At 43.6% G+C, this 19947-nt stretch overlaps 1 protein-coding gene and 1 long non-coding RNA gene across 2 annotated transcripts in view; one reads left to right on the plus strand and one right to left on the minus strand.

Annotated features, from left to right (window-relative positions):
• Positions 1-10571: 10571 nt before the first annotated feature.
• LOC133368564 (uncharacterized) overlaps positions 10572-19947 on the minus strand; it is a 34479-nt gene continuing 25103 nt past the window's right edge. The window contains exon 3 of the long non-coding RNA XR_009758691.1: positions 10572-11316. This is a non-coding gene — a long non-coding RNA (uncharacterized LOC133368564). The remainder of the gene's footprint in view (positions 11317-19947) is intronic.
• The window catches only part of ST3GAL4 (ST3 beta-galactoside alpha-2,3-sialyltransferase 4), a 215895-nt gene continuing 209615 nt past the window's right edge, over positions 13668-19947 (plus strand). Inside the window, exon 1 of the mRNA XM_061592946.1 lies at positions 13668-13750. The gene's annotated coding sequence lies outside the window, so the exon portion shown is untranslated. The remainder of the gene's footprint in view (positions 13751-19947) is intronic.

Below are 19947 nucleotides of genomic sequence, written 5' to 3' on the forward strand. Positions count from 1 at the left end.
CTAGACAAGTGATGTGTACTAAAATGCATATACTAAAGGCAAAGTCTGCATATAAACACATATATTAGTTAAAGTAACATACAAAAATTCATTGAATGAGGGAAAATTGCTTTGCAAACGTGTGTACTGGGCAGAACTGCATACAAAATGTGTACATTTTAGGAGAAATTAGCACTAAAACACTGGTGCATTTTCATGAGGACTGTAAAAGAAAACATTCACAAACTGATATGGAAATGTGGAGAACTGAACTGAACTTTGGGAAGCAGACCTTTAACACTGACACCTATCCCTTGGGAATTTCCTCCCCTTAAATATTAGACAAGTGCAGTCTCTGTTGTCTTTTTGGCACCTACTGAAGACCTTCCTCTTTCAAAAAGCCCATTAAGTAGAGACCTCATCCCAGTCTGCACCTGTACTGGAATTGTTTGTCTGCATCTGTGTTGGAATTGTCTTTCAGAATTTTTTAACATGTTTTGTTTAGTGTTTGGTCACTTGTTGTTTGCTTCCTGAGAAGACTCCTTGGAGCAAAGGCAAGATATAAATTTAATAAATAAAATAAAATGAAAAATGTGCTTCTGCTATTTCCAGTGGAAGGGAAGTTCTTCTTGGTGTCAGTGGGAGTTTTCTTTCCATTGTAAAGAGTAGGCATAGTACGGGTGGTGGTGTCCGATTCCAATTGGGACTGCAGCAGGAGCAATGGACTAAAGCACCCATACCACCTCCATGCTATGGTCCCAGTCCAGCTCATCCCTGTGACACCTCTTTTTGTGAAAAGAAGAGCGACTATGCAGGGTCAAGCTCCATGACAAATATGAAGGGTTATATCCAATGCTAGTGCTACCCAGAGTAGACCCATTGCAGTTAATGGAGATGACTAACTTAGGTTCATTAATTTCAATGGGTTTATTTGGAACAGGACTAGCATTGGATACAATCCCATGTTTATTTGACCTTCACACAGGTTTTCAAACTCTAAAAGAAAATAATATATTATTGGCGCTTAACAGTGAAGTAAGTGCACCTTCCATTTTTAATTCAAAGTGGTGGGGGGGGAATGTTCCCCAGAGGTTTTGGGATCACTAACATACCTGGGATATTAGTGTGTGTACAAGATGGAACTTTAAGGAGCAGGTTGTTCAAATAACAAGACAAAAGGAGATAGTAATAATTGTATCTGGTAGGTGCCTAATTACTTGAACAGATGTGTAAAACTCAGGATGTCCAGACATCAAGAAATGCAGGACCTGGGCCTTTTGAAATCATAGGGCTGATGTTTTTTTGAGGGGGAGGGGAATCATAAGAAACAAATCTGTGTGTGTATAATTGCCAATGCCTGCAGAATGGAAGATGAAGCAAGCTCCTGGCTTTTCCTAGAATTCCCAGCTTGTGACTAGACTTGGCAGTCATGCAAAAATTCATTTGGACACACAGCATGATTATCTTTGTCCTACATAGCCCACTGCTGAGCAGATATAGCTAGTGCAGAAATATGCACATAGCCCCATCCTCCTCTGCATGGTTTTCTAGAAGCATCTGAGCAATAAGAGTTCCATTCTGTAGACCAGGGGTGGCTAACCTGTAGCCCTCTTGACGTTGTTGGACTCTAGCTCCTATCATCCATGGCCATTATCCAAACTGGTTGTGTCTGATGGGAGGTGAAGTCCACAAACATCTGGAGTGCCACACATTCCCTGTTCCTGCTGAAGAGGCTGAGAACTTCTTTATCATCTCTCATAGATCAATCCTAGATCAAACATGTCTGTGTACATGTGTATTACTATTATTATTTCAAAGCCCAATATTAAGGTTTATGAAGCACTCTGTGAGATAGGTTAGGCTGAGAAATAATGACTGGCTCAAGGTCACCCAATGAGCTTCTTGGTTGGCAAAGGGGTTTGATCCTAAGTCTCTCCCAGTCCTCTGACTGGTATTCTGCACTGGCTCTACACATGAATACACACGAATACACATGAATAGTTGCCCCTCCCAAAAAAATCTGCCTACAAAACTTCAAGATCAGGGTAACTTACTGAACAACCACGGGCAAAAATTTAAAAAGAAAGAAAAAATATTCGGCAATTTTATTTTTTTTAAATTTTTTAATATTCCTCCCTTCCTCCTAGAAGGAGCCCAGTGTGGCAAATAAAAACACTAAGTACTATATGGTACCTGTAACATAGAAAGCACACCTTGAACTTGGCCTGGTAGCAAATGAGCAACCAGTGCAGATTTCAGAGCTGAGGTATTATGCACTGATAGGGTCTCAGTCATGTTAGCAATCATGCCACAGCATTCTGCACTAACTGCAGCCTCCAAGTTAGGTTGTGCTGCATGGGGATTTCAATGACCTTGGCCGATTGGCTGCCAGAATAGTTTTAGTTTTGGTTTTTGGTTAGGAATCCTGACTGGTTGTGGGATGCTGAGTTTTCTGCCTTACTCATAGGAATCTTGTTGTGGTTGGTATAATATTGCATTTAGGAAATCATCATTGTCTTTTGTTTTTCTTTCATTTGCATTTCATTTACCTTTAACCTCACTCCCTTATAGCCATAGAAGCAACAACAGTGGTTCCATGCACTCAGCTCAACCCCCTTAAACCCACTGATGATGCACCTTGTTGGTTGCATGACAGTTTGTTTCTTTCCCAATAGAGGTAAAAGAGAATTTACATACTGGGAAGTGTGGCTGCAATTGCTGTTTTTCCCAAGCTGTTGTCTGTGAAGGTAGACCAAACCATGTGTTTTATCTCTGTCAATTATTATTCACTGGAACTAAGTTGGCTGTCAAAGTGAGTTTATAGCAGCCCACAGGGTAGACAGAAAAGAGTAGAGAATCTTCTTACTCTTACTCATTTCTCAAACCTCTTTCTGAAGTTAAGGGTCAAATCTATAAAGAAGTTTGGAGCAGTCATGTTAAAAGGTAGGGGCAGGGCATTCCAGGCAGGTGTTGCCAACCCTGCTTGAATATGGATATCTTTGCAGAGGATCCCTAGTCAAGCTTTACCAACATCACAATTCAAACCATATCTACTCAGAAGTAAGTCCTATTGAGTTCTATGAGGCTTAGTCCCTTAGTAAGTGTGTTTAGAATTGCAGCCTTCAGGTGCAGCCTTCAGGTGCATCCATCTTTACTCCCGAGTGCTCCCATCTAACATCTCCACAACACTAGGCTCCTTTCTTCCTACAGTGGCCTTCTGGTGACTGGCCTGGCCTGAGGTCATTTAAACCCTTCCTGCCAGAAGCAAGTAAACTAGATTAAATGTTCCCTACCCAGGCTCCATCTTTTAGTTAAGATTTCTATCTTAATTTCCAATCAAAGAAATGTTTTTGTTTGAATTATATGCTCCAAGCAACTGTGGTTGATGCTTAATGTTTCATGCTTAATGACATCACTAGGGCCTGCCCCTGTGACATTGCATGGGCCCACCCCTGAAATCTCAGGGTTTCAGATGCTTCTGACCTGGCAACCCTAATCAGCAGGCATAGGTGTCAGAGAAAGCTAGAGTACCTAAGTTAGTTCTTTCCTTGCTCCTTTGTGAATTATTTTGCCCAGCCCCACCTGGAGATGGTGGGGATTAAACTTGGGATGCTTTGCATGGGCTCTGCCACCAAACTACAGTCTTTTCCCTTCAAGATCTCCCAAGCTGTGTCTGCTGCCCTTTTTACCATTTCCCCAGCTGAAGCTGCCTATGGTCAGAGGCATTTGGCAGGCAGGACATATCTCATATTCCAGGTTTACAGATGAAAGTGCAAATACATGTACAGTCAGAAGCTTCCTCTGCAACGAGGACTTCTGGGGCACTTTAGTTGGCATTACATTGCCTAACTATCAGATCTAACTAATCAAATCCCCCTGATTGTGAACTGCACTTCAGTGTGTATTTCTTATGTGCCTTCAAGTCGATTACGACTTATGGTGACCCTATGACTCAGCGACCTGCTTTAGCATCTGTTATAAACCACCCTGTTCAGATCTTGTAAATTCAGGTCTGTGGCTTCCTTTATGGAATCAATCCTTCTTTAGTCTTCCTCTTTTTCTACTCCTTTCTGTTTCTCCCAGCATTATTGTCTTTTCTAGTGACTCATGTCTTCTTATTATATGTCCAAAGTATGATAACCTCAGTTTCATCATTTTAGCTTCTAGTGATGGTTCTGGTTTAATTTGTTCTAACTATTTGTTGTGGTTGTTTTGCAGTCCATGGTATCCTCAAAACTCTCCTCCGACACCGCATTTCAAATGAGTTGATTGTTCTCTTATCCGCTTTTTTCACTGTCCAACTTTCACATCTGTACATAGAGATCAGGAATACCATGGTCTGAGTGACTTTGGTGTTCGGTGATACATCTTTGCATTTGAGGACCTTTTCTAGTTCTCTCATAGCTGCCCTCCTCAGTCCTAGCCTTCTTCTGATTTCTTAACTATTGTCTCAGTGAGAGTCTTATTGAATTCTGTGAAGCCAATAATTTGTTTCTTGCAAACACTGTTTTGAGCAGCCGAAAAGTCGACTGTACACATGGACACCACCAAATAGTCAATATAGGAATCAAATTGATTTATATAATTGGTAGCAGAAGATGGAGAAGTTCCATACTTTCTGCGAAAACAAGACCAGGCGCAGACTGCGATATAGATCATGAACTGGCAATATCGAAAATCAGAGTAAAGCTAAAGAATAACATCAAAGCAATCATAATGCCAAAATACAATCTAAATAACATCCCAGGAGAATTTAAAGGTCAGATAAGGAACAGATTTGAGGCTTAAACCTAGCTGATAGAGACCCAGAAGAGCTATGGAGTGAAGTCAGAGACTTTATCAGGGAAGGATGCAAAAAGACAATACCTCTAGTTAAAAAGAGAGAAAATCCTCAATGGATGACTGACAAAACTCTTAAAATGGTTAAAGATAGAAGGAAAGCAAAAGGAGATAGAAACACGGTTAGAACCCTAAATGCAACAATACAGCAACTAGTACATAAGGGCAAAGAGAACTACTACAATAATTATTGTACAGAAATAGAAGAGGATAATAAAAAGGTAGAACAAGAGCCCTATTCCAAAAGATTAGAGAAATCAAAGCAAAATTCAAACAGAGTAGGTGCACTTCAATAGGCTTTAACGAATTTCATTTAATTTTCACATCACCACGTCTGTTTTCATGCCTGTCAAGCCTTTAATTTTAAATTATTATTATTTTGTCCCATCATTCATCCAAGGAGCTCAGGTGGTATACATACTTCCCTATCTAACCATTTTATGTGTGAGGTAGGCTACAGTGTGTGTGTGTGTGTCTGCGTGTCCGCAACCGACCGACCCAAGATCACCCAGTGAGCTTCATGGCCAAGTGGGGATTTTAACCATTTTCTTCCTTGCAGGTCCTGGTCCAACACTATAATCATTACACTACACACATGTATTTCGCCTAATTCTGCCTGACCTTTCCCCAGCTGTTTGGTCCTATTTTACAAAGCTAGTTCATAAAACCCAGCCAAGTTCTGGCATGCAACCTAGCACTGCAAAGATCACATAGGAGTATCCATCAGATGGTTAAATGTACATCTCTCTGCCAGCAAAGCAGAAACTGTTCTCTGCTACAGATAAACATACAGTATGTCTTGTTCCAAGCAATGTACTATCTGAAGAATGGATATGCACTAAAAAAGCTGCAAATATTGCTTCTAGAGAGGATAAGCAGGGGGTTTTTTTCTTACGAAAGGGTAAAGCAATTTGCTGCTCTCCAAGGAGCTCTTTTTAGAATGTAGCTTTTACAGCATAAAGTTAGGGGCTGGTCTTCATTGCTGCAGCAGCTCATGATGCTAAACACATTGCGCTGCTTATAGCAAACAACCTTTCCACATTTGTCATCACGAGCTTCTGCAACATTGAGGACCAGCCACTTATTTTTGGTCTCACTCCTGGATGTGTTTGAGAGCCGGAAATAATATTAACCGATACTAGACCAGCACGTGACTCTTAATGCACAGCAAGGCTCGTGCTTTGGGTGGTAGTACGTGTTGCACATTAGCAAAGTCTCCAACCATTTGATGGGCTGCTTCAGAAAGTCAGCTGCGATGGATAGTCTGAACTGGCTTTCCAGCTCATTCTTCAACAGCAATATCCTGCCTCCCTGGGGAGAGTGTTCCACAAATGAGAGGCCACCACTGAGAAGGCCCGTTCTTGTGTTGTCACTCTCCACACCTCCTTCGGAGGGGGCACACAAAGAAGGGCCTCTGATGCCGAGCACAGGGTCTGGGTTGGTGCATATAGGGAGAAGGGGCCTTGAGGTATTGAAGTCCAGAGCCATATAAGGCTTTATAGGTCAAAACCGCCACTTTTAATTGAGCCTGGAAATTAATTGGTAGCCAGTGCAGCTGCACCAGAATTGGTGTTATATGTTCAAACCATCTGGTCCCGGTGAGCAGTCTGGCTGCTGAATTCTGCACCAGCTGCCATTTCAGAACAGTCTTCAAAGGCAGCCCCACGTATAATGCATTGCAGTAATCTAACTTTGAGGTTACCAGAACATAGACAACAGAAGGCAGGCTATCCCTGTCCAGATAGGGTCATAGTTGAGCCACCAGCCAAAGTTGACCGAAGCCACTCCTTGCCACTGAGGCCACTTGAGCCTCAAGCAACAGTAGTGGATCCAGAAGTATTCCCAAGCTTCATAACTGCTCCATCAGAGCAAGGGTAACCCCATCAAGAACAGATCATAACCCCTCCATCCAGTCTAGGAAACCACCCACTAACAGTGCCTCAGTCTTGTATGGATTCATCTTCAGTTTATTGTCTCTTATCCAGTCTATTACTGAGGCAAGACATCAGTCTACTGCCACGCCTGGAGATGTAAAGGAGAGATAGAGTTGTGTTTCATCAGCATATAGCTAACAGTTTACTCTAAATATTGGGTGACCCCACCCAGCGGTTTCATGTAGATGTTAAATACCATGGGAGATCAAACTGAACCCTGAAGAACCCAACATGGGAGCCACCACAGAGCCGAATGATACTGCCCAAGCATCACCCTCTGAGAGTGACCATCCAAGTAAGGACTGGAACCACTGCAAAGCTGTGCCATCCATCCCCATGTTGGACAGCCGCACACAATCCTGTATCAAACCTTGATGGGAATTAGCCCACTATGAGTATTTATGTGAGCCCTTAAAATGCATTGCACTGTCCAGGTCCCTCATGTGTGGGGTGAATTTGAGCCTTCAAAGGGCAAAAGTCCAGAAAAAAATATATTTTTACATGTGCACATATTCAAGAATGCCATCTTATACATTGCAAAGTAAAAGTATTCCATATGTGTACAAAACTCTGCAAACAAACTAGCCAAAATAAATATTCCATTGTTTTCACAATGTGATTTTTTTTCCTGCAAGCAGATACAAATATAATGATTTCATATGAACAAAGGAATTTGCAATACTTTAAACCAAGGAGGTTGTATCTGATGCAGGTTCTACACAGCACAGACTTGTTGAAGTTAATAGAAATTACTTGGGTATATTAAATTTACATTTGTGTACTCTGAGCAGGTGTATAGAGGTCTGGGGTCCAGGCGGGTCATAGACCCTTTACTTTTTTGAGAGCAAGGTCCCAGCCAGGTCCAGTGAGTCAATCATCATGAAAGGGAAACGTGTTAGCTGCTGAGAACAGTCCTTGTCCTGTCTTGCTGATTGGAGCCAAAGGAGGTGAGTCAGCGGTTGAGAAGGCTTTTCTCAGTAGCTAACACACACCCTCCTTTTTCTTGCTGATTCCTAGGAACATCTGTTGTAGTGGATTGTGAACTCAGAGATGACACAGAGAGCACAAAGGGAAATGACATGTGGGAAAGGGGGTGTGGCTGTGAGAGGGTGTGGTGTGTGACTATCATGAAGGGACCCTGCACTTCTGAATTGCCAGTACACTACTGACTCTGTGTAAAACTTAGCTGGCTACAATCCAGTATATGTATCTTCTATATATGAAGTGAAAAATGAAATTTCTGCATAAATATTACTTAACAAAAAACAAACAATTTAAGTAAGGAACTAACCCTTTTTTCAAATCCCTTCCAAATAGCCATTCTTTTAAAAATTATACGGCCACAAGAGTGGCTGTATACTATAGCCAGCATGGATTTTTCACATTCCGCCATGTTAACTTGGAAATACCCCCTGTGCCATTCTGATGCTTCCCATAAGCTCATTTCAAAACAAAACCTTACAAAACTCATAGTCCTGGACTCACAAACTCTTGCTTAACAAGCCTCTAGGTTTTCATGACAACACACAAAGCACTCAGAGAATCCAGAGTTCAAGGTCTAAAAGAAGAGTAAAAAAAGCCAGACCCCTGTTGGACTTCTTTGGTAGTGGTCTCATAATTTGTTGAAATTAATTCAAAATCAGCCATGTTCACAGACTACCTCTAATCCTATTACTGACCTTGCTCAATACTCTCACCTTTGTCTTCTGCAGTTTAAAAGTAAAAAAAAAAAAGCATGGCTGAGTTTTAATTAATTTAAGAGTATTAACGCTGGAGTCTATGATAAGTGCAGGCATGCTCAGTAAGAACCAACTGCCTGTTCTAAAAGCCAGACTAACAGCTGTTTGGTTTGGCTAATTGGGGCCACACATGCCAGACATTTATTCCACTTTAAACAGTCATGGCTTCCCCCGAAGAATCCTGGGAAGTATAGTTTATGAAAGGTGCTGAGAGTTGCTAGGAGAACCCCTATTCCCCTCACAGAACTACAATCACCAGAAGAAGGGCTGACTGTTAAACCTCTCTGGCCACTTGAGCTTTGTCAGGGGAATAGGGAGAAGCCATGAGTTTTTCAAGTGGAATAAATGTGGATGTGGCCAGGGACAACTTTGGTTTAAATTTGGATGGGAGACTACATGTGTCTGCTGTAGAATAAAAAGGTGGGGGAAATGCCCGAAATAATGATGTTGTTAACACTGTTTTTATTTTGAAAAGGAAAGGGGCTTTCCCTCTGTCCAGTGCCCAAACATCCAATCTCCTCCCCTCCCTTCCCCCTACTCCTCCCCCTCCCTCCCCATCTCTACCCTTCCTCCTCCTGCTGCTTCCTGTCCTATTTCCTCCCTACCCCACCCTTCCTCTCCTCCTCCTCTTCTCTCCCCTTCCCCCACTCTGCCGTCCCCCCAGGTCAGTTTAATCTATCCTAAACATGATTGCACCCGAATTAAATCCTATTGAACTAAATCATACAAATGAAAAAGCTGCTCTCCCCTCATCCTCCCTCTAATCCCCTCCTTCCCCTCTTCCTCTCCTCCCCATTTCCCCTCCTTCTGCTCCACTGTCCCTTCCCCTCCCCCTTTTCTCCTCCCCTCCCCACTCCATCCCTCCATCCCTCCCCCTCCCTTTTGGTCAGTTTCATCCATGCTGAGCATGATTGCAGGGGAGTAAATCCCATTGAACTCAATAAGCATGCAAATGACCAATCCATTCTCAGCAAACTTCCACAGGATCCCATTTCTTATCTCCTGGATTAAAAACTGAGAAATTCACTAATAGGCAAGAAAACCCTTGCAGTTTAAGAATTTACCTATAGCCAACAGATATTTATATCAACATAGTGAATGCACCAGGGGAGCAGGAGACCTGACCTCCTCTCTGAGATATTGTACTGCCCTACAAATTTGGTGTTGCCACCACTCACCATATGCTCAGAGGCACATGTTACCAAATTCTTCCCAGCTACACAGGAAGTGGATTGGACTGTGAAAGACCAATCAAATTATGTTTGCATTTTTACAAATTGATAGGTCAGTACAATATCTCAGAGAGAAGGCTAGGTCTCTTTCTCCCCTGGTGCATTCACTATAGCTGTCCAATTTCCCTGCTTTTTAAAGTTTGATAGAAATATCTGTGGGCTGTAGGTATGTTCTTAAACCGCAAGTTTTTCTTTGCCTATAGTGAATATTTATTGAAGTGTTAATCCATTTCCTCCATAATCACAGCTATGGGATAATGCTGACTTTGGTGATGACTATAAATAAATTGATCTGTACTGATTTTCCATATTCACAACTTGTGTTTTTAAAAATAAAAATAAAAAAATGGTCCATCTGTTGCCATCAACTCTCCTGGCTTTTAATTTTGCCAGCTTTAAAAATTCAAAAGTTATGTACAGCATCATGAGAGAGCATGCCAATTCAAAGTTCACAAAATATGAGACTTGCATTTTTCCTTTTGTACCTGAGCCTCAACAATAGAACCTTCTTGAATTTGTATCCAACCCTCCTCCAGAGTGGAATTCAGATCCCGAGACTCCTGACATTCCCTCTGAACTCAGCCCCCGCTTTAAAAAAAGAAAAAAAGTTCTCACCCGTCTCCCTGTCTGTGACCCTGTTTACAGCCCACATTTTCAAGGCCTCTTCCCTAAACTTGTTATGCTTTGTTAACCACTCAAGTTGTTGTTAGTTAAATGTATATGCCGCCCTTCCTTCCAAAGGATCCCAAGGCAGCATCCCAAGTTAAGATCTTTTCCCCATTGTCAGACGATTCCAGCAGTTTGAACTTTGCAAGCAGAAACAAAACAAGTTGCAGAACTGATCAGCGTGGCTTTTTCTATCATGTTTTTATTTTGTTTTTTCACATTTTTTTAATTTAAAAATATTTATTTTAAAATATAAATGGCAAAATACAGGGGCATTGCTGTCACTTGTGAATGGGGCACGCACATTTAATTCGTTTGTCCTACGAAATGATCGCAGGGTGCAAGGTGCTTCTGTGGGTATAGTAGTGCAGCCTCCTTATAGTTTATTGGTATTTCTGTAGTACTACTACAATTCCCAGCAGGCCTTGTAAGGCAGGGGCGGGGAACCTCAAGCTCGCAGCCTGAATGTAGCCCTCCACTTGAGCTTGGGAAAGTTACTTTTTTGAACTACAACTCCCATCAGCCCCAACCAGCATGGCGCTGGCTGGGGCTGATGGGAGCTGTAGTTCAAAAAGTAACTTTTCCAAGCTCTGCCCTCCACACATCTCTATCTGGCCCCTCAAGACTCTCCGCAGACCACACCCCATCTCCCTAAGCCACATGCCTCACTGGCCGTCCTTCACACCCCAAGTGTTTTGGCCTGGCTAGAATGTGCCCTTCAGCTCTGATAATGCTGCTTGCTTACTGGGACGGAGGACAGAGGGATGTGAGTGTGTATAGAAACTAGACTACTGTACAAAAATAAAATTTGCATTGGTTGCTCTGCCCACATTTGCCTCTGGCCCCGCCCAGCACTGGCATGTAGATCTCTGAAGATGGTCCAGAAGGGAATGTGGCCACCAGGATGGAAAGGGTTCCCCACCTCTGCTGTAAAAGATACAAGAAATAAAGGGAGTTAGGAGGGAGGAGCAAGCCCAGGGGGTTAAGGAAGAGATGGTGATGATAGGACAGGAGCAGAGCAGAGTTGTAGTTCAAAAAAGTAACTTTTCCAAGCTCTGGACAGGAGGGACTGGAAACCTGTGGCACTCCAGATGTTGTTGGACTACATCTCTAATCAGTCCCAGCCAGCATGGCCAATTGCCAGGGATGATGGGAGTTGTAGTCCACAACATTATGTTGCCTACCCCTGGGTTAAAACAACTCACTGTCTGCAGAGATGTCATTGTTAGACAAAATTCAAAGTGACACAATATTTATTCCAACGAAACCCATCCATTTAAACATGTGCACCACCTGCTGTTGTCACTGTTGTGCCTATATGTATTTTGCCATATACAACCTAGTTTGTTGTGGGGTGTTTTGGGGTGGGGGTTGTACCTGAGCTCAACAAAGCAAAATGTGAACTGGCCCTCATTGCTAAAGGTCATACTAATTTAGTAAACACAATGTTATTTTTTAGTGTTTTGTGATAAATGAATGTTGACGTTTGAGTTTAATTCTGCGGGCCCTTATTAATCTTACTGAATGGCATTATTATTTTTAGATGTCATTAAAACAAAAAGCAGCTTAAGCCAGAATAAGGCTGAGGCAGTTCCTGCCTTTTTTTGCCACATGGACAGCCCACAGGATAGGTTTCTCCCTCAATAATTAAATCATGATCACAGATGCAGTTTGTTGCTTGCTTTTCCAATGGCTTGATGCAACTTCTTTTTTCACTTGGGGGAAAAAAATAAGTGAACAATGTATAGATGCAAGTGAAAATACTAGCCATATGGAGAATAACTGAGCATCCTGAGCATCAGGAAGGGCTATTCAGCTGTCAGTTGCCTAACAGTCATCATTGGGAACATAGGAAGCTGCCTTATACTGAATCAAGTCATTGGTTTATTAAGCTCAGTATTACCTACACTAACTGACAGCAACTCTCCAGGATTTTAGGCAGGAATCTTTTCTAGTTCTGCTTAAAGAAGGTGCCAGGAATGAACCTGGGACCTTCTGCATGCAAACCAGATGTTCTACCATGAGCTACAGTGTTTCACGCTTTTTTCTCCTCCCCAAATACACCAGTTCAGTAGATACCACTTTTGCCACTTTGTTTCTTTAGCATTTTTGGTGTGCTAGGTGCTATACATTTTTTGTCTTCTTTCATCCTGTTTTCCAGCTGCTAATTTGCACCATATTTGTGCCCAATAGTCTGGCACAGTAGTGAGGGGCCTCTGGCCCTCCAGATGTTGTTGGACTCTGACTCCCATTAGCCCCAGCTATTGTGGTCAGTTGTCAGGAATGAATGGGAGATGTGGTCCAGCAACATCTTGGAGGGCCACAGATTGCACAGCTACAGCAGGCTCTCAAGAGATGGCTCTTACGTTCAGGCTCAGCCATGTAGTCCACTGAATGACCTTTGGCCAGCATCTATCTCTTAGTCTAACCTACCTCATAGAGTTGTTGTGAGGATAAAAGAGGTTACCATGAACACTTCTTTGATCTACTTGGAGGAGAACAGCAGGATGAAAATGTAATGAAGCAATGCATTAATGCGCACCAGTTTGACATCTGTCAACCTGCAAAGTCTTGTTTGAAAAGCACTATTGGTATTGACATTGGGTGATACTAAATTCTGTGGGGATTAATCTGCAATGGTCCATTCACACACGTAAGTCATCACTTGATGCTGCAATCAATAAGCAATGAGTGTGCACGTTTGAACTGGTCGTCACTCAGTGGCAGAACACCAGCTTTCCTGTATTGGTATTCACAGATTAATTTGAATTTCTTTTAAATGCTTTTTTAATATTTATGGATTGTGGTGTCCCCGTTAATTAATGTGGGTGGGTGGGTGAGTGATTATCTTGCTTTCTGTATGTAAGGCGTAAGGCTGCAATCCTCTACATACTTTCTTGGGAGTAAGGCCCATTTAGTGCAGGACTTGCTTCTGAGTAAATATGCATAGCATTGAACTATATTTTATTTTAAACTGCATTTTCCTCATCTGTCATTGTGCCGTGTAACTTTCCCTGACTAGAATGCACATTTAGTTGCAAATGATGTGCTGCTGTTTCCTAGCTAGTGTTCACAGTGTTCACAAGTGACATAGGCTGAATACAAAATGCCCATTTACCATGCAGTAACTTACACACTGGGGCGGATATGTAAGCATTTGGCATAAATAAGCTGCCTGTCTGAAGTATCCTGCCAAGCAGCACAGCGATTTGTATTGCTTTCCTGTTTCCAGATATTCCTGATGAGGAGCAGATGTGTGGCAAGGCTTTTCTTCACCACTTGGCAGGACTATAGGGAGGCCTGGTTTACACATCCTGCAGAAATGAGGTGGTAGTATGGATTGTACCGCTTGAGGCTGAAGGTAGGGGTGCATCTGTGTACATGCACAATTTTGAAAATAAAAGACTGTCTGGAAGAGTAGTGTGGTGGCAAACACAGACGTCCAGGGTCCCTTCATGATAGTGATGCCACACCCCCTCACAGCCACACCCCCTTTCCCACTTTCCCTCATCTCCCTTGTCGGCCTCCACTACAACCGATGTCCCTAGGAGCCAATCAGCACGAAAGGGGAGCCTGTGGGTTAACTACACTTCTCAGTAGCTGACTATCTCCTTTCACTCTGATTGTCTCCTATCAATAGGAAAAGACAAGGACTCTTCTCAGTAGCCTACGAACTTCCCTTTCGTGCTGATTGGCTCATACATAGGGACCTGGCTGGGACACTGGTCCCAAAAATTAAGGCGTCTATGACCTCCCCCTCTCCCCGATTACTACACCCCTGCCTGGAAGTTAAAAGCAAATCATCATCACCACCACCATCGTCATCATCATCATCTAGCATAAGGTTCTAGAGGAGGGATGGGAAACTTTTTCCAAGGGGAAACTTCTGGGGGCCATATGGCAGTGATAACGGGGGCCAAATACAAAAGTGGGTATGGCTAGAGGCAAGAAGTGAACTATTTACCTTTGTTCAATAGGTTACCTTTTGGCCACACAAAAGTCAGAGGCGCTCTCTCTCCCTCTCTCCCAACCATCCAAGCAAGGAAGCATTATCACAGTGCATGTGCACAGTTCAGGTGTAAAAGCTCTCAAAAGGCCATGTAACAGAGTTGGTGAGTGGCGTGGCAGCTGGGGTGGGCGGGTGTGGCCTGGAGGCTACATTTGGCCCATGGGCCTGTGGTTGCTGACCCCTTCTCTGGTCCCTGCTCTGCTAGCATTCCACTTGCAGGATATGGGTTTTGGTGGAGAAGAGGCAATACAGACAGCTCACCTAATGGTCACATGCTCATGGTTGCACACACATTTAATTATCCCTCCATAAATTAGTCTGTTGTTTCCCTATACTAAAGGAACATTGTCTTAGGTTCCCAGTCAGACCACTGGTCCATCTAGCTCAGTATTCTTTACACTGACTGGCAGTGGCTCTCCAGTATTTCAGGCGGGGTTCTCTTCTCCCAGTCCTGCTGGAGATGCTGAGGATAGAACCTGCCACCTGCCTGCAAAGCAGATGCTCTGCCACGGACCTAGGGACCTTCCTTAAATTCTTAGATTCCACCCATCACATTCATTTCAGGGATGGGGATCGACGTAGGCAGCAGCCTATAGGATAAGGCTATCAGTGGCTAGTAGCCTCCATAGCTATGCTCTGCCTCCATGATTGCAGGCAGTATGCTTCTGAATACCAGTTGCTGGAAACCGCAGGAGGGGAGAGGGTTCTTGCTCTCAGGCTCTGCTTGCGGGCTTCCCGTGGGCATCTGGTTGGCCACTGTGTGAACAGGATACTGGACAAGATGGGCCACTGGCCGGATCCAGCAGGCACTTCTTATGTTCTTACGCTGTCAGACCATTGATTCATCTCAGCACCTCTTTACCCTGGCCTTTGACACCTCTTTCTGTTTCGGTTAATCTATACCGTGCTACTTTTGCTTAGAATCATTTTACTTGTTTTTATAATTGTATATAGTTCTTTTACTTTTTGTTTTTAATTGTATGACTGAATTGCTGTAACTGTATTGCTGTAAACTACTCCCTGAGACTAGTGATGGGCAAATTGGTCAATTTCAGTTTCTCTGTTGAGAGAGAGGTCCTCATGATAACTTCTCATGTTTTTCTATGCTGTTTTGCCTAATGTACACATTGGTGCAATCAGTTTCTCCTAATACAATGCAGGTTTATATGCTGTTTTCACTAATATATTCATGTTTATACACTCTTTGTTCTACCTAGTATATGCATTTTTGTAAATGTTGTTTGGTCGGAGAACTGCAGTGCAGTATTTGGAAAAATGTGGATTTTGAAGGATGGGTGTATTTTGGTTTGCATATTGTTTCAGAAAGTGTGAATTAGGCAGTTTAATCTTTAAATATGAACTGAACTGAATTCCCCCCCCTACCTAGGACCTTACAGTGAAGTGTAGGGAAGAAATCTATTAAATAAAATAACTATTCTCTGCGATGATTATAGCCCGACTGGATCAGGCCAGTGGCCCACCTAGTCCAGCATCCTGTTCTCACAGTGGCCAACGAGATGACCATGGGAAGCCTGCAAACAGGACCTCAGCGCAAGAGCACTCTCCCCTCCTGTGGCTTCCGGCAACTGGTATTCAGAAACATACTGTGCCTAACTGTGGAGGCAGAGCATAGCCATCGTGGCTAGTAGCCTTTGATACCCTTTTAAGTTCAGCTCGAGGACGTGGACAAGGTGCTTGGACAGGTACGTGCAACCACTTCTGCACTAGATCCTTGCCCCTCTTGGCTTACAAAAACTAGCAGGGATGGAACAGCTGCCTGGGCCAGGGATGTGATAAATGCCTCTTTACGAGAGGGAGTGGTCTCTGGCTGTCTGAAAGAGGCAGTAGTGAGACCACTCCTGAAAAAACCTTCCTTGGACCCAGAAAATCTTGATAGTTACAGACCAGTAGCGAATGTTCCATTCCTTGGCAAGATCTTGGAACGAGTGGTTGCTAGCCAGCTCCAGGCGCTATTGGATGAAACCGATTATCTAGATCCATTTCAATCGGGTTTTAGGCCCGGTTTCGGCACTGAGACAGCCTTGGTCGCCCTGTATGATGACCTATGTCGGGAGAGAGACAGAGGGAGTGTAACTCTGTTGATTCTCCTTGATCTCTCTGCGGCTTTTGATACCATCAACCATGGTATCCTTCTGGAGAGGCTTGTGGAGTTGGGTGTTGGAGGTACTGCTTTGCAGTGGTTCCGCTCCTACTTGATGGGTTGTCTCCAGAAGGTAGTGCTTGGGGAACATTGCTCGACGCTGTGGGTCCTCCAATATGGAGTCCCACAGGGGTCAGTTCTGTCCCCCATGCTTTTTAACATCTACATGAAGCCGCTGGGTGCGGTCATCAGGAGTTTTGGAGTGCGTTGTCACCAGTATGCTGACGACACGCAGCTCTACTTCTCGTTTTCATCTTCTTCAGGTGAGGCTGTCAATGTGCTGAACCGTTGCCTGGCTGCGATAATGGACTGGATGAGAGCTAATAAACTGAGACTCAATCCAGACAAGACTGAGGTGCTGATGGTGGGTGGTCTCTCTGATCAGATGGTGGATACTCATCCTGTTCTCGATGGGGTTACACTCCCCCTGAAAGAGCAGGTTTGTAGTCTGGGAATACTCTTAGATCCTTCTCTGGCACTCGAGGCTCAAGTAGCCTCGGTGGCACGGAATGCGTTCTACCAACTTCGGTTGGTGGCCCAGCTACATCCCTATCTGGACAGAGAAGATCTCACCTCAGTTGTTCATGCTCTGGTAACCTCTTGATTGGACTACTGCAATGCGCTCTATGTAGGGCTGCCTTTGAAGACGGTTCGGAAGCTACAGCTGGTGCAAAATGCGGCGGCCAGACTAATAACGAGGACCAGGCGGTCTGAACACATAACACCTGTTCTGGCCCGCTTGCACTGGCTACCTATATGCTTCCGGGCCAGATTCAAAGTGTTGGTTTTAACCTATAAAGCCTTATACAGCGTGGGACCAGAATACCTTTCGGAACGCCTCTCCCGATATGAACCTGCCCGTACACTACGCTCAACATCGAAGGCCCTCCGAGTTCCGACTCATAGAGAGGCTCGGAGGATGGTAACAAGAACTAGGGCCTTCTCAGTGGTGGCCCCCGAACTGTGGAATAGTCTTCCCGAAGAAGTGCGCTTGGCACCGACATTGCTATCCTTTCGGCGCCAAGTCAAAACCTTCCTATTTTATCAGGCATTTTAGCTTTTCTTAAACATGTTTTATTTGGTTTTAGATTGTGGATTTGCATTTATATTTTTTGTATTGTTCTGTGTGATTCTATTGTATTTATTGTAATGGTTGTACACCGCCCAGAGAGCTATGCTAGTGGGGCGGTATAAAAATTCAATAAATAAATAAAAATAAATAAATAAGTAGAGACCTTATCCCAGTCTGCGTCTGTGCTGGAATTGCTTTTTAATTTGTTTTTAAAGATGTTTTAGTATGCTTTAAAGTCTTTAAGATGTTTTAGAGTGTTTTTAGTGTTTTTGTTTGCCACCTTGGGATCCTACTGGGAGGAAGAGCGGGGTATAAATTCAATCAATCAATCAATCAAATCAATCAATTAAATAAGTGATCCTCCTCCTCCTCTTTCAAAGCCCTTCAAGTTGGTGGCCAGCGTTGCCTCCTGTGGGAGTGAATTGCTTAGTTTAACCTTGCACTGTGTGAACAAACACTGACTGGCAGTGGCTGTCTAGGCTTTCAGGCAGTCATGTAGTGGCAAATTCAGAAGTGCAGGGTCCCTTCATGATAGTCACAGCCACACTCCTTCTAAGATTATAGAATAATCTGGCTGGGCTTGAATACTGCTTTCTGCTTCTCTATCATTGTAACCATTTGACTGTCCTTTCTCACTGTCCGATATATTGCTTGAATTATTGAATTCGGTATCTACACGTTTATCTCCTGCTGCTACCAAACTGCTTGATGATGTAGATGGGATGCTGTTATTAGGATTCACTGCCTCTTCTTCTGTAGTTACAGAATTCTCTCTCCCCACAACTTGGGTTTTTGAAATAGGAACTAATAGGAACTCCTTTCACTCTGATTGACTCCAATCAGTAGGAAACAGCAAGGAAGCAAGCTAGAAGACTCTTCTCAATGGCTCACATGTCCCCTTTCATGCTGATTGGCTTACAGGATGCTGGAGAACTAGAGATCCTGCTGGGACCTGGCTTCCAAATAGTTAAGGGGTCTAAAATCCTGGATGACTTCACCCATGGTTTCAGGAGACTTTCCCAGCACCAGCTGGAGATGCTGGGGATTAAACCTGGGACTTTCTGCATGCAAGGCAGGTTCTATGTCCCTTCTCTTAAGCAAGCCTCTGGCAAGTCTGTCTCTTTCTCTCTCTGATACACAGGCACACTCTTGCATGCACGTACACACACAGCATATCCTTTAGAACAGCTATGAGTAACTTGTGGCCCTCCAGATGCTGATGGGTTCCAACTGATGTCGACCCAGTGTGCGGCAGCTGTGAAAAAGGCAAATTCCATGCTAGCGATAATTAGGAAAGGTATTGAAAATAAAACAGCCGATATCATAATGCCGTTGTATAAATCTATGGTGCGGCCGCATTTGGAATACTGTGTACAGTTCTGGTCGCCTCATCTCAAAAAGGATATTATAGAGTTGGAAAAGGTTCAGAAGTGGGCAACCAGAATGATCAAGGAGATGGAGCGACTCCCTTACGAGGAAAGGTTGCAGCATTGGGGGCTTTTTAGTTTAGAGAAAAGGCGGGTCAGAGGAGACATGATAGAAGTGTATAAAATTATGCATGGCATTGAGAAAGTGGATAGAGAAAAGTTCTTCTCCCTCTCTCATAATACTAGAACTCGTGGACATTCAAAGAAGCTGAATGTTGGAAGATTCAGGACAGACAAAAGGAAGTACTTCTTTACTCAGCGCATAGTTAAACTATGGAATTTGCTCCCACAAGATGCAGTAATGGCCACCAGCTTGGACGGCTTTAAAAGAAGATTAGACAAATTCATGGAGGACAGGGCTATCAATGGCTACTAGCCGTGATGGCTGTGCTGTGCCACCCTAGTCAGAGGCAGCATGCTTCTGAAAACCAGTTGCCGGAAGCCTCAGGAGGGGAGAGTGTTCTTGCACTCGGGTCCTGCTTGCGGGCTTCCCCCAGGCACCTGGTTGGCCACTGTGAGAACAGGATGCTGGACTAGATGGGCCACTGGCCTGATCCAGCAGGCTCTTCTTATGTTCTTAACTCCTATCAGTCCTCAGCAGCATGGCTGGGAGTTACTTAAGAGTAATGTGGATCTTGGGCAGGGAAAAATAAAAATGTAATGACTCCAGTTCATGGAGTTACTGGTACTATGGTCTGGTCTATATGCGCAGCAGGATGAAGTAGGGATACTGAAGTGATAATTGAACTAATTGACTGTATAATTCCTGAGCCCAAGTGGTAGGTCATTTTTTAAAAATATGTATGTTTTGCCTAAGTGAAACATTCTCTGCAATTAAAAAGCAGCACAACAGGGAATGGGCTCAGTTAGAATCTCTCTTTATGTGCAA

Source organism: Rhineura floridana, chromosome 12 (genome assembly GCF_030035675.1).
Source record: "Rhineura floridana isolate rRhiFlo1 chromosome 12, rRhiFlo1.hap2, whole genome shotgun sequence".
NCBI lineage: Eukaryota > Metazoa > Chordata > Lepidosauria > Squamata > Rhineuridae > Rhineura > Rhineura floridana.